The sequence below is a fragment of the Anomaloglossus baeobatrachus genome, chromosome 2 (genome assembly GCF_048569485.1).
Source record: "Anomaloglossus baeobatrachus isolate aAnoBae1 chromosome 2, aAnoBae1.hap1, whole genome shotgun sequence".
NCBI lineage: Eukaryota > Metazoa > Chordata > Amphibia > Anura > Aromobatidae > Anomaloglossus > Anomaloglossus baeobatrachus.
The window spans coordinates 251044930-251069175 of NC_134354.1; positions in this window are offsets into that span (position 1 = coordinate 251044930).

Below are 24246 nucleotides of genomic sequence, written 5' to 3' on the forward strand. Positions count from 1 at the left end.
GCTTTCCCACATCGCGTCAGATAGCGTTACGTGGTTGCCATGACTCACCATTATATGGGTCGTGACATCACAGTCCCGTGATCGCGATCTGTGGGAAGTCCATTTATTAGCGTTTGTGGCAACTGTTGTCATGCGTCGTTTGATTGGATTACTCAGCTTCCTGCTCTGACGCAATATGTGATCAGAGCGTTTTGTTTCTATTGGTTTGGTCACTCCGTGCTTTTAAACCAGCCCGCCCCTCACCTCTGACACGCTCCTCGAGAAAGTCATTTGCGAAACACGTGTCGGAGTGTGAGGGTCATGGCAGGTCACTTCTATCCAGGTGATGTAATTCATTGATACAATTCTATTCTGTGTCGGCCTATCTTAAATGATTTATTTCACTTGAAGGACGTATGCATGCTCTGTGTCAATCTCTATGCGCTTTCACTTGCATTTATATTATGCCTTTGAATTGTTTTCTTGCACAATGGACCCTAAATCCACATACTCTTTTATTTATTTATTCTTATGGGTATAAACTATTGATAGGGGACTTTGCGATGAAAATTAACTTCAATATTGACAATAGCGCAGTTAGAACCACAGAGTCTGCACTTGTCCATTAATATATGATATTTGGCTTTAACGTTAATACATATTCATCTGGATTTTGGTGTGAATATCCCAGCTATTGATCCAGGACTATTATAGGGATTCAATTAATTTCCTGCCAGTGTCTCTCTTTCATTCGGTACCTTTATGCTAAAAATATTTTTATCATGTTTATAAATAAAGATTGTTTTTTACTGCAAAGTGGTGTCACTCCTCTAATTTGGTCATCTATCGATGTCCAATAAGTGTGTATAATTATGCTATTTGGAGTGCTATATGTTAATTACCAGGACATGAGGTTGTTAATTTTTGTTTTTAGTATGTGATTTTTAATCATGTGTTACTAATTGTCTCTAACTATATTGTTGATCTTTGCCTATCAATGTCTAGAGCTCACTAAAAATGTTAGCCTATGATTAAGGACGCTCTTTTGCGTCGGAAACGCGTCAGGGTCTTCTGAATATGGATGGACTTTTTTTTAATAGTATGTGAAATTAAAGAAAGAAATTATTTTACGTTGGATGTGCCGATATTTTTTCCTCTTATTCAAATCATTGGAATTGATGTAATTTTTTAAAGAGTTGATGATATTTTTAGAGTCTGAATTAGGTTTTTTCCATATCATGATCAGGTCATCAATATACCTGGCGTACCATTTTATATGTGGGAGGAAAGGATTGTCCGATATATGTATTAATTTATGTTCCCACCAAGTCATATATAAGCAGCGTCGGTCTGGCGTGGCGGGGTAGCGGGAAAACCCCCGGTAGGCCCCGACCTTGACTCCACACTAAGCTGTCCCCGGGAGCCTGCAGGAGCCCCCACCGGGTATATAATTACAATGACCTGCGGCCGTGCCTCTTTAGACCGTCGGGCCGCCGCAGGTGATGACACTGTATGCACTGCAGGCAGCAGTCAGATTATGACAGCGCCAGTAGCTACACAGTGGGCAGAGGGGGCGCTCCTGACCTGGAGGGGAGCACCGGGGCTTATCAGCTGCAGCGCGGCAGGGGCAGAGCACAGGCTGCTGCCGAGAGGAAGAAACTGCATCTAGAGCTAGGAACTGTGATGACTCATGCCCATGTGACCGTGTGGGAGTAGCCAGGCTGGAGATGCTGAGACCGAGGAAGATGGTAATGAGAATGAGGGGAGGATCTGGGGAGCTTGGGGGGAGGGTGGGTGACTGACATATGGGGGGTCAACACTGACAGAGGGTTGTTAAGTGATACAGGGTGTGTGGGAAATGGGGTTTCAGTGTGTTTGAGAGTGGGGTAATTTGGAGTACAGCTTGGCTGTGTGAGATATGCAGGACAAGAAGGTGCTGTGTGTACATAGGTTATTGTCACTCACAAAGATCTGCCATTCCCATGCCCCCAAAAAAAGGTTGGCATAGGATAGTGCACAACAAGCACCCATGGCAGTACCCTGGATTTGTAGGTAGACCTTCCCATTGAATATAAAGATATTATGTGTCAGTATATATTCTAATAAGACTAGAATTAAATCCACCGTAGGTCGCGCAATATTGCTGGATTCCAGGTACCACGAGACAGCTCTCAGACCATCCGGATGTCTGATGGAGGTATACAGAGATTCGATGTCAGCAGACACCATCATCATGTTATCCACCAGATGGATCCCATCCAGACGTCTGAGAGCCGCTGTGGTATCCTGGATATTCACCTTTTTTCAAGAAAAATATTGCTCAAAAAATTGCATCACAAGACACAAGTTTCCGATATCTTCACCACTAGGGAGGAGCAAGAGGCACTTTCAATTTTGCAGTCCTTGGAGGAGAGCTCTGAATATGAGGTTGGTAATTTCCCGTTGCAGCTTATGAACAAATCTAAAAAATTCCCAAGCCTGAGTATTTGTCCGGCCCTAGAGGTATTTACAAAACTGGTCTCTCAGGAGATTGAGGATTTAGCCGCCTTACCTTCACCAGCCCGAAATCTCAGTAAAGCTGAGTGGTTTGGTTTGAAAGAGTTACAGTCCTCGCAGGATGTCATAATTAAGCCAGCTGATAAAGGCGGTAACCTCGTTATATGGCCTTGTGACAAATATGAGGAGCAGGCTAACAAACTATTGGGAGATAGTAATTGCTACCGGAAATTACCATGCAATCCTACCTCGTCTTTCCATAGTTCCCTAATCTTGATTTTAGAACAGGCATATGAGAAGGGGATTATACCTAAAAAGTTCCTGGATACTATAAAAAAAACTCCATCCACGACTTCCGGCTCTGTACCTGATCCCTAAAATCCACAAGGATCCAATTAACCCCCCTGGCAGGCCCATAATATCAGGGAATGTTAGCCTCATTGAATTGGTTTGTCAGGTTATTGACTATTTTTTGAAACCGCTGGTATGTGAATTGCCATCTTACATCCAGGATACCACAGCGGCTCTCAGTCATCTGGATGGGATCCATCTGGAGGATAACATGATGATGGTGTCTGCTGACATCGAATCTCTGTATACCTCCATCAGACATCCGGATGGTCTGAGAGCTGTCTCGTGGTACCTGGAATCCAGCAATATTGCGCGACCTACGGTGGATTTAATTCCAGTCTTATTAGAATATATACTGACACATAATATCTTTATATTCAATGGGAAGGTCTACCTACAAATCCAAGGTACTGCCATGGGTGCTTGTTGTGCGCCATCCTATGCCAACCTTTTTTTTTTGGGGCATAGGAATGGCAGATCTTTGTGAGTGACAATAACCTATGTACACATCAGATTTTGAATTGGATCAGGTACATAAATGATGTGTGGTTTATTTGGGAGGGTGATGTTGATGGATTACAGGAATTTATGCAATGTTTAAATCAAAATAATTTGAACATCAAACGTACCTTCGAATATGGCCGTGAAATCAATTTTTTGGATCTGAGGATTGCAGCATTACCGGATGGCCTTCTGTCTACTCAGGTGTTTCGTAAACCTACTGCCACCAATTCTTTACTGCTTGCGTCATCCGCTCACCCCAAAAATACCATCAAGGGTATTCCTATCAGCCAGTTCCTCAGAATTAGAAGGATCTGTTCTGATGACACTGGTTTCATGACTCATTCTGAGGAGCTGGCTCATAGATTTGAATCAAGAGGCTATAGTCTGAGAACAATAAGACATGGCTTTAAGAGAGCGGCAGGGTGATCTAGAAATTCTCTTCTTTTCTCCAACACTGTGAAAGCTGAAAATGATCAAACAGTGCGTCTCATCACCACTTATAATAAGTGGGATAGAATGAAGACAATTGTCCAAAAACATTGGAATATTCTATAGACGGACCCGGTTCTAAAAAGAATTCTCCCATTACGACCATCTATTGTGGCCAAGCGTGGCAAAAACTTGAGGGATATGCTGGTCCATAGTAACTATGAACCATCTCGGATAGGTATGTCCAGTCAACCACTACCAGTGGGCTTTTTTCCTTGCGGTCTTTGCAAGGCATGTGCCAATCTTGTGAAATCTAAGAAATTCCAAAACTTTGATGGATCGTGTGAGTTCGATATTAGACATCGGATCACGCGTTCCTCAAAAGGAGTAATTTACAGGATTGAGTGCCCATGTAAAAAAGTATACATTAGGTTGACCACGAGGGAGTTAAAAATCAGAGTCCGTGAGCACTGTTTGGACATTGACAAAGCTAAAGGTATTACTGATGAGAGTCTGTTAAAAACTATCCCCAGACATTATAAAAAATTTCATGCCTGCAATTCCACATTGTTGAAAGCAAAGGGTATTGACCTTGTTTCCTTGGGGTCTAGGGGGGGTGACCTTGGCAGGTTCCTCGCCCAGGTTGAAAGCAAGTGGATATATAGGTTGGGAACGTTGACTCCCAATGGTTTGAATGAGAATATGGGGTTCTCAGCTTTTTTATAACCAATTTGGTAGTGTCCAGTGGGGGTTACTAATTTTCATGTCCATATGACGTTTTGAGTCTTATGATGCGTTCTTGCATATGTATACCTGGTTTTAGTCAGGTGTGTTTGGTGGGTTTTTGTTTTTATATAATCTTAATTGTTTGTTTTTTCAGTTTATTAGGTTACCATATGTTCGGTTTATTATCACCTATGGAGTGTACCATCCTTAAGGTACCGTCACACTAAGCAACTTACCAGCGATCCCAACAACGATAGGGATCGCTGGTAAGTTGCTAGGAGGTTGCTGGTGAGATGTCACACTAGCGACGCTCCAGCGATCCCACCAGCAACCTGACCTGGCAGGGATCGCTGGAGCGTGGCTACACGAGTTGCTGGTGAGCTCACCAGCAACCAGTGACAAGCCCCCAGCGCCGCATTGAAGATGCTGCGCTTGGTAACTAAGGTAAATATCGGTAACCAACCCGATATTTACCTTGGTTACCACGCACGGAGCTACACGTGCAGAGAGCAGGGAGCAGCGCACACTGAGCGCTGGCTCCCTGCTCTCCTAGTTACAGCACACATCGGGTTAATTACCCGATGTGTGCTGCAGCTAAATGTGCACAGAGCAGGGAGCAGCGCACACTGCTTAGCGCTGGCTCCCTGCTCTCCTAGCTACAGCACACATTGGGTTAATTAACCCGATGTGTCCTGCAGCTACATGTGCACAGAGCAGGAGCCGGCACTGACAGTGAGAGCGGCGGAGGCTGGTGTCGAAGGTAAATATCGGGTAACCAAGGACAGGGCTTCTTGGTTACCCGATGTTTACTGTGGATACCAGCCTCCGCAGAAGCCGGCTCCTGCTGCCTGCACATTTAGTTGTTGCTGTCTCGCTGTCACACACAGCGATCTGTGCTTCACAGCGGGACAGCAACAACTAAAAAATGGTCCAGGACATTCAGCAACAACCAACGACCTCACAGCAGGGGCCAGGTTGTTGCTGGATGTCACACACAGCAACATCGCTAGCAACGTCACAAAAGTTGTTCATTAGCAGCGATGTTGCTAGCGATGTTGCTTAGTGTGACGGGGCCTTTACACTTACAGAGACGTCTATTCCTGACAGCCATCGATGGCCATGAGGAGGAGCCAATTTTCAAGCTTTTCCAGAGATTGTTAGACAATTTTTTGTATAATGGGCTGTTATCTGCAATGTGAATTACTGTGATTTTCAGCTATTACATATAAATAATGCATAGTAATGAAGGTTTGCTATTACATTATAGGCAAGGCCCCTTTCTTTATATGTGTGTTTTGAATAAGCAATTATACAAGTAGTTTTTTGTCTTGACATCCTATTTATAGTAGCGGGTTCCTGTTAGTAAATGTGTGCCTCTAAATATCTGCCTATTTAGGTCTGTTGACAATGGGCATTAAACAGTTAAAATACTTCTCTGGTTTTCACCTAAGTGTAGCAGATGATCCAGTGCGCATGACCGCCGTGCCACCCGCAGGCTTTCCCACATCGCGTCAGATAGCGTTACGTGGTTGCCATGACTCACCATTATATGGGTCGTGACATCACAGTCCCGTGATCGCGATCTGTGGGAAGTCCATTTATTAGCGTTTGTGGCAACTGTTGTCATGCGTCGTTTGATTGGATTACTCAGCTTCCTGCTCTGACGCAATATGTGATCAGAGCGTTTTGTTTCTATTGGTTTGGTCACTCCGTGCTTTTAAACCAGCCCGCCCCTCACCTCTGACACGCTCCTCGAGAAAGTCATTTGCGAAACACGTGTCGGAGTGTGAGGGTCATGGCAGGTCACTTCTATCCAGGTGATGTAATTCATTGATACAATTCTACTCTGTGTCGGCCTATCTTAAATGATTTATTTCACTTGAAGGACGTATGCATGCTCTGTGTCAATCTCTATGCGCTTTCACTTGCATTTATATTATGCCTTTGAATTGTTTTCTTGCACAATGGACCCTAAATCCACATACTCTTTTATTTATTTATTCTTATGGGTATAAACTATTGATAGGGGACTTTGCGATGAAAATTAACTTCAATATTGACAATAGCGCAGTTAGAACCACAGAGTCTGCACTTGTCCATTAATATATGATATTTGGCTTTAACGTTAATACATATTCATCTGGATTTTGGTGTGAATATCCCAGCTATTGATCCAGGACTATTATAGGGATTCAATTAATTTCCTGCCAGTGTCTCTCTTTCATTCGGTACCTTTATGCTAAAAATATTTTTATCATGTTTATAAATAAAGATTGTTTTTTACTGCAAAGTGGTGTCACTCCTCTAATTTGGTCATCTATCGATGTCCAATAAGTGTGTATAATTATGCTATTTGGAGTGCTATATGTTAATTACCAGGACATGAGGTTGTTAATTTTTGTTTTTAGTATGTGATTTTTAATCATGTGTTACTAATTGTCTCTAACTATATTGTTGATCTTTGCCTATCAATGTCTAGAGCTCACTAAAAATGTTAGCCTATGATTAAGGACGCTCTTTTGCGTCGGAAACGCGTCAGGGTCTTCTGAATATGGATGGACTTTTTTTTAATAGTATGTGAAATTAAAGAAAGAAATTATTTTACGTTGGATGTGCCGATATTTTTTCCTCTTATTCAAATCATTGGAATTGATGTAATTTTTTAAAGAGTTGATGATATTTTTAGAGTCTGAATTAGGTTTTTTCCATATCATGATCAGGTCATCAATATACCTGGCGTACCATTTTATATGTGGGAGGAAAGGATTGTCCGATATATGTATTAATTTATGTTCCCACCAAGTCATATATAAGCAGCGTCGGTCTGGCGTGGCGTGGTAGCGGGAAAACCCCCGGTAGGCCCCGACCTTGACTCCACACTAAGCTGTCCCCGGGAGCCTGCAGGAGCCCCCACCGGGTATATAATTACAATGACCTGCGGCCGTGCCTCTTTAGACCGTCGGGCCGCCGCAGGTGATGACACTGTATGCACTGCAGGCAGCAGTCAGATTATGACAGCGCCAGTAGCTACACAGTGGGCAGAGGGGGCGCTCCTGACCTGGAGGGGAGCACCGGGGCTTATCAGCTGCAGCGCGGCAGGGGCAGAGCACAGGCTGCTGCCGAGAGGAAGAAACTGCATCTAGAGCTAGGAACTGTGATGACTCATGCCCATGTGACCGTGTGGGAGTAGCCGGGCTGGAGATGCTGAGACCGAGGAAGATGGTAATGAGAATGAGGGGAGGATCTGGGGAGCTTGGGGGGAGGGTGGGTGACTGACATATGGGGGGTCAACACTGACAGAGGGTTGTTAAGTGATACAGGGTGTGTGGGAAATGGGGTTTCAGTGTGTTTGAGAGTGGGGTAATTTGGAGTACAGCTTGGCTGTGTGAGATATGCAGGACAAGAAGGTGCTGTGTGTACATAGGTTATTGTCACTCACAAAGATCTGCCATTCCCATGCCCCCAAAAAAAGGTTGGCATAGGATAGCGCACAACAAGCACCCATGGCAGTACCCTGGATTTGTAGGTAGACCTTCCCATTGAATATAAAGATATTATGTGTCAGTATATATTCTAATAAGACTAGAATTAAATCCACCGTAGGTCGCGCAATATTGCTGGATTCCAGGTACCACGAGACAGCTCTCAGACCATCCGGATGTCTGATGGAGGTATACAGAGATTCGATGTCAGCAGACACCATCATCATGTTATCCACCAGATGGATCCCATCCAGACGTCTGAGAGCCGCTGTGGTATCCTGGATATTCACCTTTTTTCAAGAAAAATATTGCTCAAAAAATTGCATCACAAGACACAAGTTTCCGATATCTTCACCACTAGGGAGGAGCAAGAGGCACTTTCAATTTTGCAGTCCTTGGAGGAGAGCTCTGAATATGAGGTTGGTAATTTCCCGTTGCAGCTTATGAACAAATCTAAAAAATTCCCAAGCCTGAGTATTTGTCCGGCCCTAGAGGTATTTACAAAACTGGTCTCTCAGGAGATTGAGGATTTAGCCGCCTTACCTTCACCAGCCCGAAATCTCAGTAAAGCTGAGTGGTTTGGTTTGAAAGAGTTACAGTCCTCGCAGGATGTCATAATTAAGCCAGCTGATAAAGGCGGTAACCTCGTTATATGGCCTTGTGACAAATATGAGGAGCAGGCTAACAAACTATTGGGAGATAGTAATTGCTACCGGAAATTACCATGCAATCCTACCTCGTCTTTCCATAGTTCCCTAATCTTGATTTTAGAACAGGCATATGAGAAGGGGATTATACCTAAAAAGTTCCTGGATACTATAAAAAAACTCCATCCACGACTTCCGGCTCTGTACCTGATCCCTAAAATCCACAAGGATCCAATTAACCCCCTTGGCAGGCCCATAATATCAGGGAATGTTAGCCTCATTGAATTGGTTTGTCAGGTTATTGACTATTTTTTGAAACCGCTGGTATGTGAATTGCCATCTTACATCCAGGATACCACAGCGGCTCTCAGTCATCTGGATGGGATCCATCTGGAGGATAACATGATGATGGTGTCTGCTGACATCGAATCTCTGTATACCTCCATCAGACATCCGGATGGTCTGAGAGCTGTCTCGTGGTACCTGGAATCCAGCAATATTGCGCGACCTACGGTGGATTTAATTCCAGTCTTATTAGAATATATACTGACACATAATATCTTTATATTCAATGGGAAGGTCTACCTACAAATCCAAGGTACTGCCATGGGTGCTTGTTGTGCGCCATCCTATGCCAACCTTTTTTTTTTGGGGCATAGGAATGGCAGATCTTTGTGAGTGACAATAACCTATGTACACATCAGATTTTGAATTGGATCAGGTACATAAATGATGTGTGGTTTATTTGGGAGGGTGATGTTGATGGATTACAGGAATTTATGCAATGTTTAAATCAAAATAATTTGAACATCAAACTTACCTTCGAATATGGCCGGGAAATCAATTTTTTGGATCTGAGGATTGCAGCATTACCGGATGGCCTTCTGTCTACTCAGGTGTTTCGTAAACCTACTGCCACCAATTCTTTACTGCTTGCGTCATCCGCTCACCCCAAAAATACCATCAAGGGTATTCCTATCAGCCAGTTCCTCAGAATTAGAAGGATCTGTTCTGATGACACTGGTTTCATGACTCATTCTGAGGAGCTGGCTCATAGATTTGAATCAAGAGGCTATAGTCTGAGAACAATAAGACATGGCTTTAAGAGAGCGGCAGGGTGATCTAGAAATTCTCTTCTTTTCTCCAACACTGTGAAAGCTGAAAATGATCAAACAGTGCGTCTCATCACCACTTATAATAAGTGGGATAGAATGAAGACAATTGTCCAAAAACATTGGAATATTCTATAGACGGACCCGGTTCTAAAAAGAATTCTCCCATTACGACCATCTATTGTGGCCAAGCGTGGCAAAAACTTGAGGGATATGCTGGTCCATAGTAACTATGAACCATCTCGGATAGGTATGTCCAGTCAACCACTACCAGTGGGCTTTTTTCCTTGCGGTCTTTGCAAGGCATGTGCCAATCTTGTGAAATCTAAGAAATTCCAAAACTTTGATGGATCGTGTGAGTTCGATATTAGACATCGGATCACGCGTTCCTCAAAAGGAGTAATTTACAGGATTGAGTGCCCATGTAAAAAAGTATACATTAGGTTGACCACGAGGGAGTTAAAAATCAGAGTCCGTGAGCACTGTTTGGACATTGACAAAGCTAAAGGTATTACTGATGAGAGTCTGTTAAAAACTATCCCCAGACATTATAAAAAATTTCATGCCTGCAATTCCACATTGTTGAAAGCAAAGGGTATTGACCTTGTTTCCTTGGGGTCTAGGGGGGGTGACCTTGGCAGGTTCCTCGCCCAGGTTGAAAGCAAGTGGATATATAGGTTGGGAACGTTGACTCCCAATGGTTTGAATGAGAATATGGGGTTCTCAGCTTTTTTATAACCAATTTGGTAGTGTCCAGTGGGGGTTACTAATTTTCATGTCCATATGACGTTTTGAGTCTTATGATGCGTTCTTGCATATGTATACCTGGTTTTAGTCAGGTGTGTTTGGTGGGTTTTTGTTTTTATATAATCTTAATTGTTTGTTTTTTCAGTTTATTAGGTTACCATATGTTCGGTTTATTATCACCTATGGAGTGTACCATCCTTAAGGTACCGTCACACTAAGCAACTTACCAGCGATCCCAACAACGATAGGGATCGCTGGTAAGTTGCTAGGAGGTTGCTGGTGAGATGTCACACTAGCGACGCTCCAGCGATCCCACCAGCAACCTGACCTGGCAGGGATCGCTGGAGCGTGGCTACACGAGTTGCTGGTGAGCTCACCAGCAACCAGTGACAAGCCCCCAGCGCCGCATTGAAGATGCTGCGCTTGGTAACTAAGGTAAATATCGGTAACCAACCCGATATTTACCTTGGTTACCACGCACGGAGCTACACGTGCAGAGAGCAGGGAGCAGCGCACACTGAGCGCTGGCTCCCTGCTCTCCTAGTTACAGCACACATCGGGTTAATTACCCGATGTGTGCTGCAGCTAAATGTGCACAGAGCAGGGAGCAGCGCACACTGCTTAGCGCTGGCTCCCTGCTCTCCTAGCTACAGCACACATTGGGTTAATTAACCCGATGTGTCCTGCAGCTACATGTGCACAGAGCAGGAGCCGGCACTGACAGTGAGAGCGGCGGAGGCTGGTATCGAAGGTAAATATCGGGTAACCAAGGACAGGGCTTCTTGGTTACCCGATGTTTACTGTGGATACCAGCCTCCGCAGAAGCCGGCTCCTGCTGCCTGCACATTTAGTTGTTGCTGTCTCGCTGTCACACACAGCGATCTGTGCTTCACAGCGGGACAGCAACAACTAAAAAATGGTCCAGGACATTCAGCAACAACCAACGACCTCACAGCAGGGGCCAGGTTGTTGCTGGATGTCACACACAGCAACATCGCTAGCAACGTCACAAAAGTTGTTCATTAGCAGCGATGTTGCTAGCGATGTTGCTTAGTGTGACGGGGCCTTTACACTTACAGAGACGTCTATTCCTGACAGCCATCGATGGCCATGAGGAGGAGCCAATTTTCAAGCTTTTCCAGAGATTGTTAGACAATTTTTTGTATAATGGGCTGTTATCTGCAATGTGAATTACTGTGATTTTCAGCTATTACATATAAATAATGCATAGTAATGAAGGTTTGCTATTACATTATAGGCAAGGCCCCTTTCTTTATATGTGTGTTTTGAATAAGCAATTATACAAGTAGTTTTTTGTCTTGACATCCTATTTATAGTAGCGGGTTCCTGTTAGTAAATGTGTGCCTCTAAATATCTGCCTATTTAGGTCTGTTGACAATGGGCATTAAACAGTTAAAATACTTCTCTGGTTTTCACCTAAGTGTAGCAGATGATCCAGTGCGCATGACCGCCGTGCCACCCGCAGGCTTTCCCACATCGCGTCAGATAGCGTTACGTGGTTGCCATGACTCACCATTATATGGGTCGTGACATCACAGTCCCGTGATCGCGATCTGTGGGAAGTCCATTTATTAGCGTTTGTGGCAACTGTTGTCATGCGTCGTTTGATTGGATTACTCAGCTTCCTGCTCTGACGCAATATGTGATCAGAGCGTTTTGTTTCTATTGGTTTGGTCACTCCGTGCTTTTAAACCAGCCCGCCCCTCACCTCTGACACGCTCCTCGAGAAAGTCATTTGCGAAACACGTGTCGGAGTGTGAGGGTCATGGCAGGTCACTTCTATCCAGGTGATGTAATTCATTGATACAATTCTATTCTGTGTCGGCCTATCTTAAATGATTTATTTCACTTGAAGGACGTATGCATGCTCTGTGTCAATCTCTATGCGCTTTCACTTGCATTTATATTATGCCTTTGAATTGTTTTCTTGCACAATGGACCCTAAATCCACATACTCTTTTATTTATTTATTCTTATGGGTATAAACTATTGATAGGGGACTTTGCGATGAAAATTAACTTCAATATTGACAATAGCGCAGTTAGAACCACAGAGTCTGCACTTGTCCATTAATATATGATATTTGGCTTTAACGTTAATACATATTCATCTGGATTTTGGTGTGAATATCCCAGCTATTGATCCAGGACTATTATAGGGATTCAATTAATTTCCTGCCAGTGTCTCTCTTTCATTCGGTACCTTTATGCTAAAAATATTTTTATCATGTTTATAAATAAAGATTGTTTTTTACTGCAAAGTGGTGTCACTCCTCTAATTTGGTCATCTATCGATGTCCAATAAGTGTGTATAATTATGCTATTTGGAGTGCTATATGTTAATTACCAGGACATGAGGTTGTTAATTTTTGTTTTTAGTATGTGATTTTTAATCATGTGTTACTAATTGTCTCTAACTATATTGTTGATCTTTGCCTATCAATGTCTAGAGCTCACTAAAAATGTTAGCCTATGATTAAGGACGCTCTTTTGCGTCGGAAACGCGTCAGGGTCTTCTGAATATGGATGGACTTTTTTTTAATAGTATGTGAAATTAAAGAAAGAAATTATTTTACGTTGGATGTGCCGATATTTTTTCCTCTTATTCAAATCATTGGAATTGATGTAATTTTTTAAAGAGTTGATGATATTTTTAGAGTCTGAATTAGGTTTTTTCCATATCATGATCAGGTCATCAATATACCTGGCGTACCATTTTATATGTGGGAGGAAAGGATTGTCCGATATATGTATTAATTTATGTTCCCACCAAGTCATATATAAGCAGCGTCGGTCTGGCGTGGCGGGGTAGCGGGAAAACCCCCGGTAGGCCCCGACCTTGACTCCACACTAAGCTGTCCCCGGGAGCCTGCAGGAGCCCCCACCGGGTATATAATTACAATGACCTGCGGCCGTGCCTCTTTAGACCGTCGGGCCGCCGCAGGTGATGACACTGTATGCACTGCAGGCAGCAGTCAGATTATGACAGCGCCAGTAGCTACACAGTGGGCAGAGGGGGCGCTCCTGACCTGGAGGGGAGCACCGGGGCTTATCAGCTGCAGCGCGGCAGGGGCAGAGCACAGGCTGCTGCCGAGAGGAAGAAACTGCATCTAGAGCTAGGAACTGTGATGACTCATGCCCATGTGACCGTGTGGGAGTAGCCGGGCTGGAGATGCTGAGACCGAGGAAGATGGTAATGAGAATGAGGGGAGGATCTGGGGAGCTTGGGGGGAGGGTGGGTGACTGACATATGGGGGGTCAACACTGACAGAGGGTTGTTAAGTGATACAGGGTGTGTGGGAAATGGGGTTTCAGTGTGTTTGAGAGTGGGGTAATTTGGAGTACAGCTTGGCTGTGTGAGATATGCAGGACAAGAAGGTGCTGAGTGTGTGATTTGGGGGGTGCTGAATGTGTGTGATTTGGGGGGTGCAGGGTGTGTGTGTGATTTGGGGGGTGCTGGATGTGTGTGATTTGGGGGGCTGGATGTGTGTGATTTGGGGGTGCTGGATGTGTGTGATTTGGGGGTGCTGGGTGTGTGTGTGATATGGGGGTGCTGGGTGTGTGTGATTTGGGGATGCAGGGTGTGTGTGATTTGGGGATGCAGGATGTGTGTGATTTGAAGGTGTAGGGTGTGTGATTTGGGAGGTGCAACGTGTGTGTGATTTGGAGGTGCTGGGTGTGTGTGATTTGGGGGTGCAGGGAGTGTGCGATTTGGGGGGTGCAGGGAGTGTGTGATTTGGGGATGAAGGGGGTGTGTGATTTGGGGGTGCAGGGTGTGTGTGATTTGGGAGTGCAGGGTGTGTGTGATTTGGGGGTGCTGGGTTTGTGTGATTTGGGGGTGCTAGGTGTGTGTGATTTGGGGATGCAGGGTTTGTGCACCAATCCCTGCTGTGTGACGTGCGTGACGTACACACAGTAACCATATATCAGTAGGGATTAGGGAAAGAGGGATAGCAGCAGTCAGAGCATGGGATGGGATTGGGAAAGCTGGGTGCTGAGCTGAGGGAAAGAGGCACTTTTTCTCATCACCCAGCTTTCCTATGTTCTGATATCCATCTTGTCCTCAGCTCCCCAGTTCCCAGTTTTCCCATTCTCTGTTATCATGGGAAAGCTGGGTGCTGAAGACAAGATGGCGAGCAACACATAGAAAAGCTGGGTGCTGAGTAAAAGAACAGAGTAATTATCCTGTATCCCAAGTGTCTTATCCTATACCGAGTATTAAGCAACATTATCCTGTACCCCCAGTGTCATTATCCTGTACCCCCAGTGTCATTATCCTGTACCCAGAGTGTGTCATTATCCTGTACCCCCCAGTGTCAGTGCCATTATCCTGTACCTCCAGTGTCAGTGCCATTATCCCGTACCCCCAATGTCAGTGTCATTATCCCGTACCCCCAGTGTCAGTGTCATTATCCCGTACCCCCAGTGTCAGTGTCATTATCCTGTACCCCCAGTGTCAGTGTCATTAACCTGTACCCCCAGTGTCAGTATCTTAGGCTATATGTAATTACTCTTCAGGGGGCCTCTATATGTGATGATAGTACAGGAGGGGCCTCAGTATAAATACTGTATATGTGGAAAAAAAAATACATGATCTGCCTATAGAGCAGTATTGTCAGAATACACAGGACTAGTAAAGGGTTTATCCAACATGTAACACTAATGTGGAAACCATAGTGCGGCTTTTATAGGCCTCTGTCCCCACAGAATGACTGTACACATCCAGTACAGACACTGGGGGCCGATCATTACCTGATAATTATGTAATGTATGAGGGTGGAAAGAGAAGAAAATTCACCAGAGTATCCACATGGAAGACTATTGGGTGGTAATGCTGCACACCTCCACATACTGACTCTATAGGGGATTTCCCAAGTCAGTTAGGGCAGACCCTATATAGGTAGATAGATGGCGGCAGAGGTGGATTAATGTTAGTAATCTTTTCTATGTGAAGATGCTGGATAACATTTTGCTTCTCTTTGAATATTGTTTGGCTGATGAACTCGATGGTTTTCCTAGGACAAGGAATGTCCGTGTGTAAGAAAAACTGCGACTGACTGTAAATCACAGATTCCATTATTAACTACAATAAATATGAGGCTGAACAAAAAATCCTGTGCTATCTGCAGGCACAATACATGTCTCTTCTGTGGACTGTAGAGTTTGCTAAAAGGTGCACGTTATACTGAGAGAAGACGAAAATGAACAAGTAATAAAAACATTCATGGTAGCTATAGTGTGGGTCCCTAGAGTCAATTTCCCTGGTAGGCCCCTGGCACCCCAGTCCGACCCTGTATATAAGTTGGCAAGGGAGAAAGAAAAAAAATTCATTATTAGGCTATGTGCGCACGTTGCGTAAATTCATGCAGTTATGCTGCGCTTTGTAGCGCAGCGTAACTGCATGCGTCCTGCGTCCCCTGCACAATCTATGGAGATTGTGCAGGGGCCGTGCGCACGTGGCATATTACAACGCAGCGCTTCGGCTACTGCCGAAGCGCTGCGTAAAAGGAAGTGACATGTCACTTCTTTCCTGCGCTTTGCCGGCAGCTCCTGCTCTGTCTAAGGCAGGAGCTGCAGGCAGAGCGCACGTTCTCGCCGGCACCATGCGCTTCAGAACGGAGCTTTTCAGCTGCGCTCTGAAGCGCACCTTTTACGGTGCTGGGCTAGTACGCAACGTGTGCACATACCCTTAGGCTATGTTCACACTAGAAAAATGATTTTTCTAAAGAAATTTCTTAAGAAATTTCTTGAGAGTGAAGGATTAGCGCACCTGCGTTAAAAAACGCACCAATAACGCAGTTGCGTTTTTGGTGCGTTTTTGATGCGTCTTTGATGCGTTTTCGGTGCGTTTTCTTTCGTGTTGGTCCCTGCGTTTTTTAATGCCTTTACAGCAATAAAGCACATTGAAAATAAAAAAAAAAAAAAATAGATAATACAGAGATAGAAATATGATAGATAGATAGATAGATATAGATATTTAGGGGAATAGATAGAGTATAGAGGGATAGATATAGATAATAGATAGAGGGATATAGATAGATAATAGATCTTTAGGGGTATAGATAGATAGATAATAGATAGATAATAGATAGATATTTAGGGGTATAGACAGATAGATAAGATAGATGGATAGATAGATAGATAGATGATATATCGACAGAAGGATAGATAATATAGAAAGATAGACAGATAATATAGAAAGATAGATAATAGATAGATAATAGATAGATATTTAGGGGTATAGATAGATAGATACCATAGATAGATAGATAGTTAGATAGGATAATAGAGGGATAGATAGATAGAGGAATAGATAGATAGATAAATAATAGATAGATGGATAGATAGAGGGATAGATAGATAGATAGATAGATAGAGGGATAGATAGATAGATAGGATAATAGAGGGATAGATAGATAGAGGGATAGATAGATAAATAGAAGGATAGATAGAGGGATAGATAGATAGTTAGATAGATAGACGGATGGATAGATAGATACATAGATAGATAATAGAGGGATAGATATTCCAGCAGTTTCCCCCCCACACACTGCACTTCTCGCGGTGGATTACGTCGGAGCTGCGTCTGGGAGGGGTTAATACACTGGAGAAAGAGGGGCTTTTTGTCTTTTATTCAAAATAAAGGATTTTTCGGTGTGTGAGTGTTTCTTTACTTTCACTTTCAGATTAGTGACGGCGTGTCATAGACGCTGCGATCACTAATCTTGGACTTAGCGGCAGCTATTAGTTGCCATTAACTCCATATTACCTGGCTTGCCCCAGCATCACGGCATCTGGAGGAGCCGGTAACACGCCGGGATTGTCGCATAATGGATGCGACAGTCCCGGGGCAGCTGCGGCTGATATTCTCGGCTGCGGGAGGGGGAGGGGGCATTAACCCTGTCCCTCGCTCTCCCCAGCCTGAGAATACCAGGCCGCTGCTGTGTGTTTGCCCGGCTGGAAGGTAAAAATACAGCGGAGCCCACGCTATTTTTTTTTCTCTTCTTCTTCCTCTTCCTGTCCTAGTGACATCACTTCCCTGCAAAACGCAGTGCAGAGAAGTACACTATGTCTTGAAAACGCGGGAATAATGCAGGTATAACGCGGGAATAACGCAGGTATAACGCAGGAATAGCGCACATCACTTGCTACCTGCGTTATACCTGCGCTATTTCATGATTACATTACAGTCAATGGAGTGAAATAACGCAGTTAGCTGCAGAAAAGAGGTGACATGCTCATTCTATTTCTTAAGAAAATCTACTGAAAGAATTTTCTTAAGAAAAAAACGCAGTGTGCGCACAGCTAATTTTTTTGCCATAGGTTTTGCTGGGGAATGTCTGCAGAAAGGTTACAAGAATTTCTCAAGAAATTTCTGCAGCAAAAACGGACCAAAAACGCAGGTAAAAAACGCAGTGTGTGAACATAGCCTTAAAGCTGAAAAAATTATGCTGTAATAAGAATTTGGTAACAGAAATGATATATTCCTTATAGGACGCATCCATCTATATATATAATTGCCTTATTCTGTCTGTCTGTCTGTCTTGCTCCAAAATTGTGTGCTTACAGTGACAACCATCGGATTGGCCGCTGGGCTCGACCTGGCCCCGCCCCCCACATGGATTGGCAGCTTGGCCCCGCCCCCCACATGGATTTACCGTTTGGCCAGGCCAGCCACCCGCACGCGATGCCCGTTAGGCCACGCCCCCGCACGCGATGCCCGCTAGGCCACGCCCCCGCACGCAATGCTTGCTAGGCCACGTCCCCCCGCACGCGATTTTCACTAGGCCACACCCCCCGCACGCAATGCCCTCTAGGCCACGCCCCTGCACGCGATGCCCGCTAGGCCACGTCCCCCCGCACGCGATTTTCACTAGGCCACGCCCCCCGCATGCGATTCCCGCTAGGCCACGCCCCTGCACGCGATGCCCGCTAGGCCACGCCCCTGCACCCGATGCCCGCTAGGCCACGCCCCCCGCACGCGATGCCCGCTAGGCCACATCCCCCGCACGCGATTTTTGCTAGGCCACGTCCCCCGCACACGATTTTTGCTAGGCCCCGCCCCCCACATGCGATGCCCACTAGGCCACACCCCCCGCACGCGATGCCCATTCGGCCACGCCCCCTCACACAATGCCTATTCAGAATGGGGGGATGAAACGATGGGGGGTGTGCAGCATGGGGGATGGAGCACGATGGGGGGTGCAGTATGGGGGATGGAGCACGATAGGGGGTGCGCAGCATGGGGAATGGAGCATGATGGGGGGTGCAGCGTGGGGGATGGAGCACGATGGGGGTGCAGCGTGGGGGATGGAGCACGATGGGGGATGCCCAGAATGGGCGGATGAAACACGATGGGGGGTGCGCAGCATGGGGGATGGAGCAATATGGGGGGTGCGCAGCATGGGGGATGGATCACGATGGGGGGTGCGCAGCATGGGGGACGGAGCACGATGGGGGGTGCAGCATGGGGGGTGGACCACGATGGGGGGTGGCCCACGATGGGGGGTGCACACCTCCCCCCAAAACACACACACACCACCACACACCCCGCACAACACACCACACACACACTGGGAACCACAAACACTGCCCTACACAGACACCCACACACACACAGACAACACCGCACACACACAACACCCAACACACAAACACCGCGGCACACACAAATATATGCACATACCGCACAACACACACATTGCACAAAACATACCTCCCCCAAAACACACACACGCACGCACCCCACAGCCACACCCACACAAACCGCGCAACACACACAGCACCACACACACACAACGCTACAGACACACAGCGCTCCACAAACAACGCAACACACACAACGCAACACACAAACAACACCGCTCTCACCCCCCCACCCCCCCGCACAACACCCAGAACATTTACAGCGCCCTACACAAACACTTGGCAACTACACACAACAACATCTTTATATATATATATATATATATATATATATATATATACAGTGCCTACAAGTAGTATTCAACACCCTGCAGATTTAGCAGGTTTGATAAGATGCAAATAAGTTAGAGCCTGCAAACTTCAAACAAGAGCAGGATTTATTAACAGATGCATAAATCTTACAAACCAACAAGTTATGTTGCTCAGTTAAATTTTAATAAATTTTCAACATAAAAGTGTGGGTCAATTATTATTCAACCCCTAGGTTTAATATTTTGTGGAATAACCCTTGTTTGCAATAACAGCTAATAATCATCTTTTATAAGACCTGATCAGGCCGGCACAGGTCTCTGGAGTTATCTTGGCCCACTCCTCCATGCAGATCTTCTCCAAGTTATCTAGGTTCTTTGGGTGTCTCATGTGGACTTTAATCTTGAGCTCCTTCCACAAGTTTTCAATTGGGTTAAGGTCAGGAGACTGACTAGGCCACTGCAACACCTTGATTTTTTCCCTCTTGAACCAGGTCTTGGTTTTCTTGGCTGTGTGCTTTGGGTCGTTGTCTTGTTGGAAGATGAAATGACGACCCATCTTAAGATCCTTGATGGAGGAGCGGAGGTTCTTGGCCAAAATCTCCAGGTAGGCCGTGCTATCCATCTTCCCATGGATGTGGACCAGATGGCCAGGCCCCTTGGCTGAGAAACAGCCCCACAGCATGATGCTGCCACCACCATGCTTGACTGTAGGGATGGTATTCTTGGGGTCGTATGCAGTGCCATCCAGTCTCCAAACGTCACGTGTGTGGTTGGCACCAAAGATCTCGATCTTGGTCTCATCAGACCAGAGAACCTTGAACCAGTCTGTCTCAGGGTCCTCCAAGTGATCATGAGCAAACTGTAGATGAGCCTTGACATGACGCTTTGAAAGTAAAGGTACCTTACGGGCTCGTCTGGAATGGAGACCATTGCGGTGGAGTACGTTACTTATGGTATTGACTGAAACCAATGTCCCCACTGCCATGAGATCTTCCCGGAGCTCCTTCCTTGTTGTCCTTGGGTTAGCCTTGACTCTTCGGACAAGCCTGGCCTCGGCACGGGAGGAAACTTTCAAAGGCTGTCCAGGCCGTGGAAGGCTAACAGTAGTTCCATAAGCCTTCCACTTCCGGATGATGCTCCCAACAGTGGAGACAGGTAGGCCCAACTCCTTGGAAAGGGTTTTGCACCCCTTGCCAGCCTTGTGACCCTCCACGATCTTGTCTCTGATGGCCTTGGAATGCTCCTTTGTCTTTCCCATGTTGACCATGTATGAGTGCTGTTCACAAGTTTGGGGAGGGTCTTAATTAGTCAGAAAAGTCTGGAAAAAGAGATAATTAATCCAAACATATGAAGCTCATTGTTCTTTGTGCCTGAAATACTTCTTAATACTTTAGGGGAACCAAACAGAATTCTGGTGGTTTGAGGGGTTGAATAATAAATGACCCTCTGAATAAACTGTTCTCAATTTAAAAAAAAAAAAAATAAAAAAGAAATAACATTCTTTTTTGCTGCAGTGCATTTCACACTTCCAGGCTGATCTACAGTCCAAATGTCACAATGCCAAGTTAATTCCGAATGTGTAAACCTGCTAAATCTGCAGGGGGTTGAATACTACTTGTAGGCACTGTATAATATATATATATATATATATATATATAAATAAAACAAAAATCATACATTAACTACACAATACGTAAATTCTAGAATACCCGATGCGTAGAATCGGGCCACCTTCTAGTCTATATATATAATTGCCTTATTCTGTCTGTCTGTCTGTCTTGCTCAAAAATGACGTCATTACAGTGACAACCGTCGCATTGGCCGCTTGGCTCGGCCTAGCCCCGCCCCCTCACAGATTGGCCGCTCGGCCAGGCCCCACATCATGCACGCATTGGCCGCTCGACTAGGCCCCGCCACCCGCACGGATTGGCAGCTAGGTCAGGCCTCGCCCCCCTCAAGCATTGGACGCTCGGCCTGGCCCTGCCCCCCGCATGCATTCCCCAAACCCACACGGAGCTCCGACTCCTAGGCGACTGCTGCACCCCGGGAGCCCACACCGGCAACCCAGCCCAGACATACCCTTGCGTTGCTGGGATCGTGTCGGAGCCAGCGTACGCTGGTAACCATGGTACGCATCGGGTAACCATGGAAACCACTTTGCTTAATTACCCGATTGTGTACCATGGTTACCAGCGTATGCCGTCTCCCTGCCCATTCAGAACGTTGGTCTCCCGCTGTCAAGCACGCCGATGCGTGCTGCACAGCAGGAGACCAACAAACAAAATATGAACCAGCACTGTCGCTTTGAATAGTTACCTGATGTGTACCATGGTTACTAGCTTACTCCGGCTCCCGGCACATGTGTGCCGGAGCACGCTGGTAACCATGGTACACATCGGATAACTATGGAAACCGCTTTGCATAGTTACCCGGGCCACGCCTCCCGTACACTGTGCCCGCTCGGCCACGCCCCCACACTATGCCCGCTTGGCCACGCCCCCCACACTATGCCCACGCGGCCACGCCCCCCACACTATGCCCGCATCGGCCACGCCTCCCCCACACTAGTCCCGCTCGGCCACGCCCCCCATGCTATGTCCGTTCGGCCACGCCCCCCACACTATGCCCACTTGGCAATGCACCCTCCCACACTATGCTCGCTCGGCCACGCGCCCCCCCCACACTATGCCCGCTCGGCCACGCCCCTCCACACTGTGCCCGCTTGACCACGCCCCCCACTATGCTGCTTGGCCACGCCCCTGCCACACTATGCCCGCTCGGCCACGCCCCCCTTCACTATGCCCTCTCAGCCACGCCCCCCCGCTATGCCTGTTCAGCCACGCCCCCCCACACACTATGCACGCTTGGCCACGCCCCCCGCACACATTGGGCACCTATGAGACACCTCCCCCCAGGACTACTCCACCTATTAGACACCTCCCCTAGGACACCTCCTCCTATTAGACTCCTCCCCCAGGACTACTCCTACTATTAGACTCCTCCCTCTCCAGGACTACTCCTATTAGACTCCTACCCCCCAGGACTACTCCTCCTATTAGACTCCTCTCCCCCCAGGACTACGACAAGGAGCCATCGGCACCGGAAGTGGCCGCACCTGAAGCCGTCCCGGCTCCGGCAGTCCACCCGGCCGTGGAAGAAGCGGCCGCTGCTGGCCCGAAGGCTCAACCAGTGAGGTCAGCTAACCCTGAGTCCCCCGCCTCGGCTGAGGCTGCGCCGGGCCGCAACTGCAAAGCCGCAGTCCAGGCCATGTCACCGCAGGACCCCCACGAAAGAGAACCGGTAGTGGCCGGTGTGGGTGCGGTCCAGCGGGGCCCGACCCGGGCGCAGGGGTCTGCCAACGCCCCATACTGGGACAGGGAACCAAACCCGTTGGGCCGGGAGATTGCCGCCAGAGAGCAGCAGAGGGCCGAAGTGATGGCGAGAGAAAGATGCACTCCGTCATGCCACCTTTCGGGTGCGGGGCCCGGTGTATGAGGGTCAAGTCCGGCAGTTCGACCAACGGAGGGGGTTTGGCTTCATCTATGAACCGGGCCTGGAGGCCGAAGTATTCGTGGCCCGCCGTGATGTCAATTCACACCTCTCCACGGGCCATCCAGGTCGTGATCTGTTGCCAGGTGACCTGGTGACTTACACTCGCCACTGCGGGGAGAGGGGCTGGTTCGCCCTGAACGTTAAGCAGAGGAAGAGCCGCGGTGAGCAGATGCGGCCCCAGCCCCCTCTTCCTCCACCAAGCCGTCCGGACGTGGAGCTGGAAGAGGTCTTAGAGGAGTACGACCTCAAGTAGTGGCAGCGGTCCGCCGTTGCAAACAGTTGTCCCCCGTTGGGACCCTCAGCAGTTTGATTGAATGACTTTTAATGAACCGTGAACCTTCATCTGATTATCTGTGTGATTATTCCGGCCGTTGCCGGCAAGTTGTCCCCGGAGGGACCCTGTGTGCTTTTACAACCTGCATGAGAGACTACTCATGGACATGGCCGAGAACTGGCAGGCCACCCACAAACTTGTGGGCTTGTAAATAAGTTGAGGGGTGATTTTCCGTCGGAGCCGCCTCCGGAGAGGCAGATTGGAGGAAGGGCCCGCAGCAGAGCAGGCTGGGGCCCGGCCACCACCTAGACCGGTGGCCATCCTCCGGGGGTCAGGGTTCCCCCAAGGACGTGGGGTCCCCTGAAGTGACAGCCGGGTGCGAGTAACCGTACCCGTTCCCGCTCGGGAGGTATGCATATACAGCTCAAAGAAATCATTAATATGGCCTATTGTGCAAAAATAGAGACATATGTGTCCACATAAATAGGGGAGTAGTGGTGATAAGAAAAGGTTGTTTTACCTGGATACAAGAAGACCCGTGTTCACATGTGACGCCAGCCCCGACGCGCACGTTTCGGCGTCACCTTCGTCAGGGGATGGCACCCTTAGACATATGTCTCTATTTTTGCACAATAGGCCATATTAATGATTTCTTTGAGCTGTATATGCATACCTCCTTAACATCCATTTACACAGCATACCACAGCTCGCATTACTGCATATACTAATGTTAAAGTTGACAACTATACATATGGTTTTGCTTTTAACACCCTCATTGGCTGGTTATATATGTGTTCATCATTACCCCCTCTTTTATTAAACAAATTCATGATGGTTTATTACTGTATATTTACCATTGATATTACTGTGAATAACTATGTTAACTTGATATGGCTTTGTATACCTGAATTTTTTTTCCTTTATAAACCATCAGGTCTAGTATCCTTATACCTGTACATTGATACCTGTC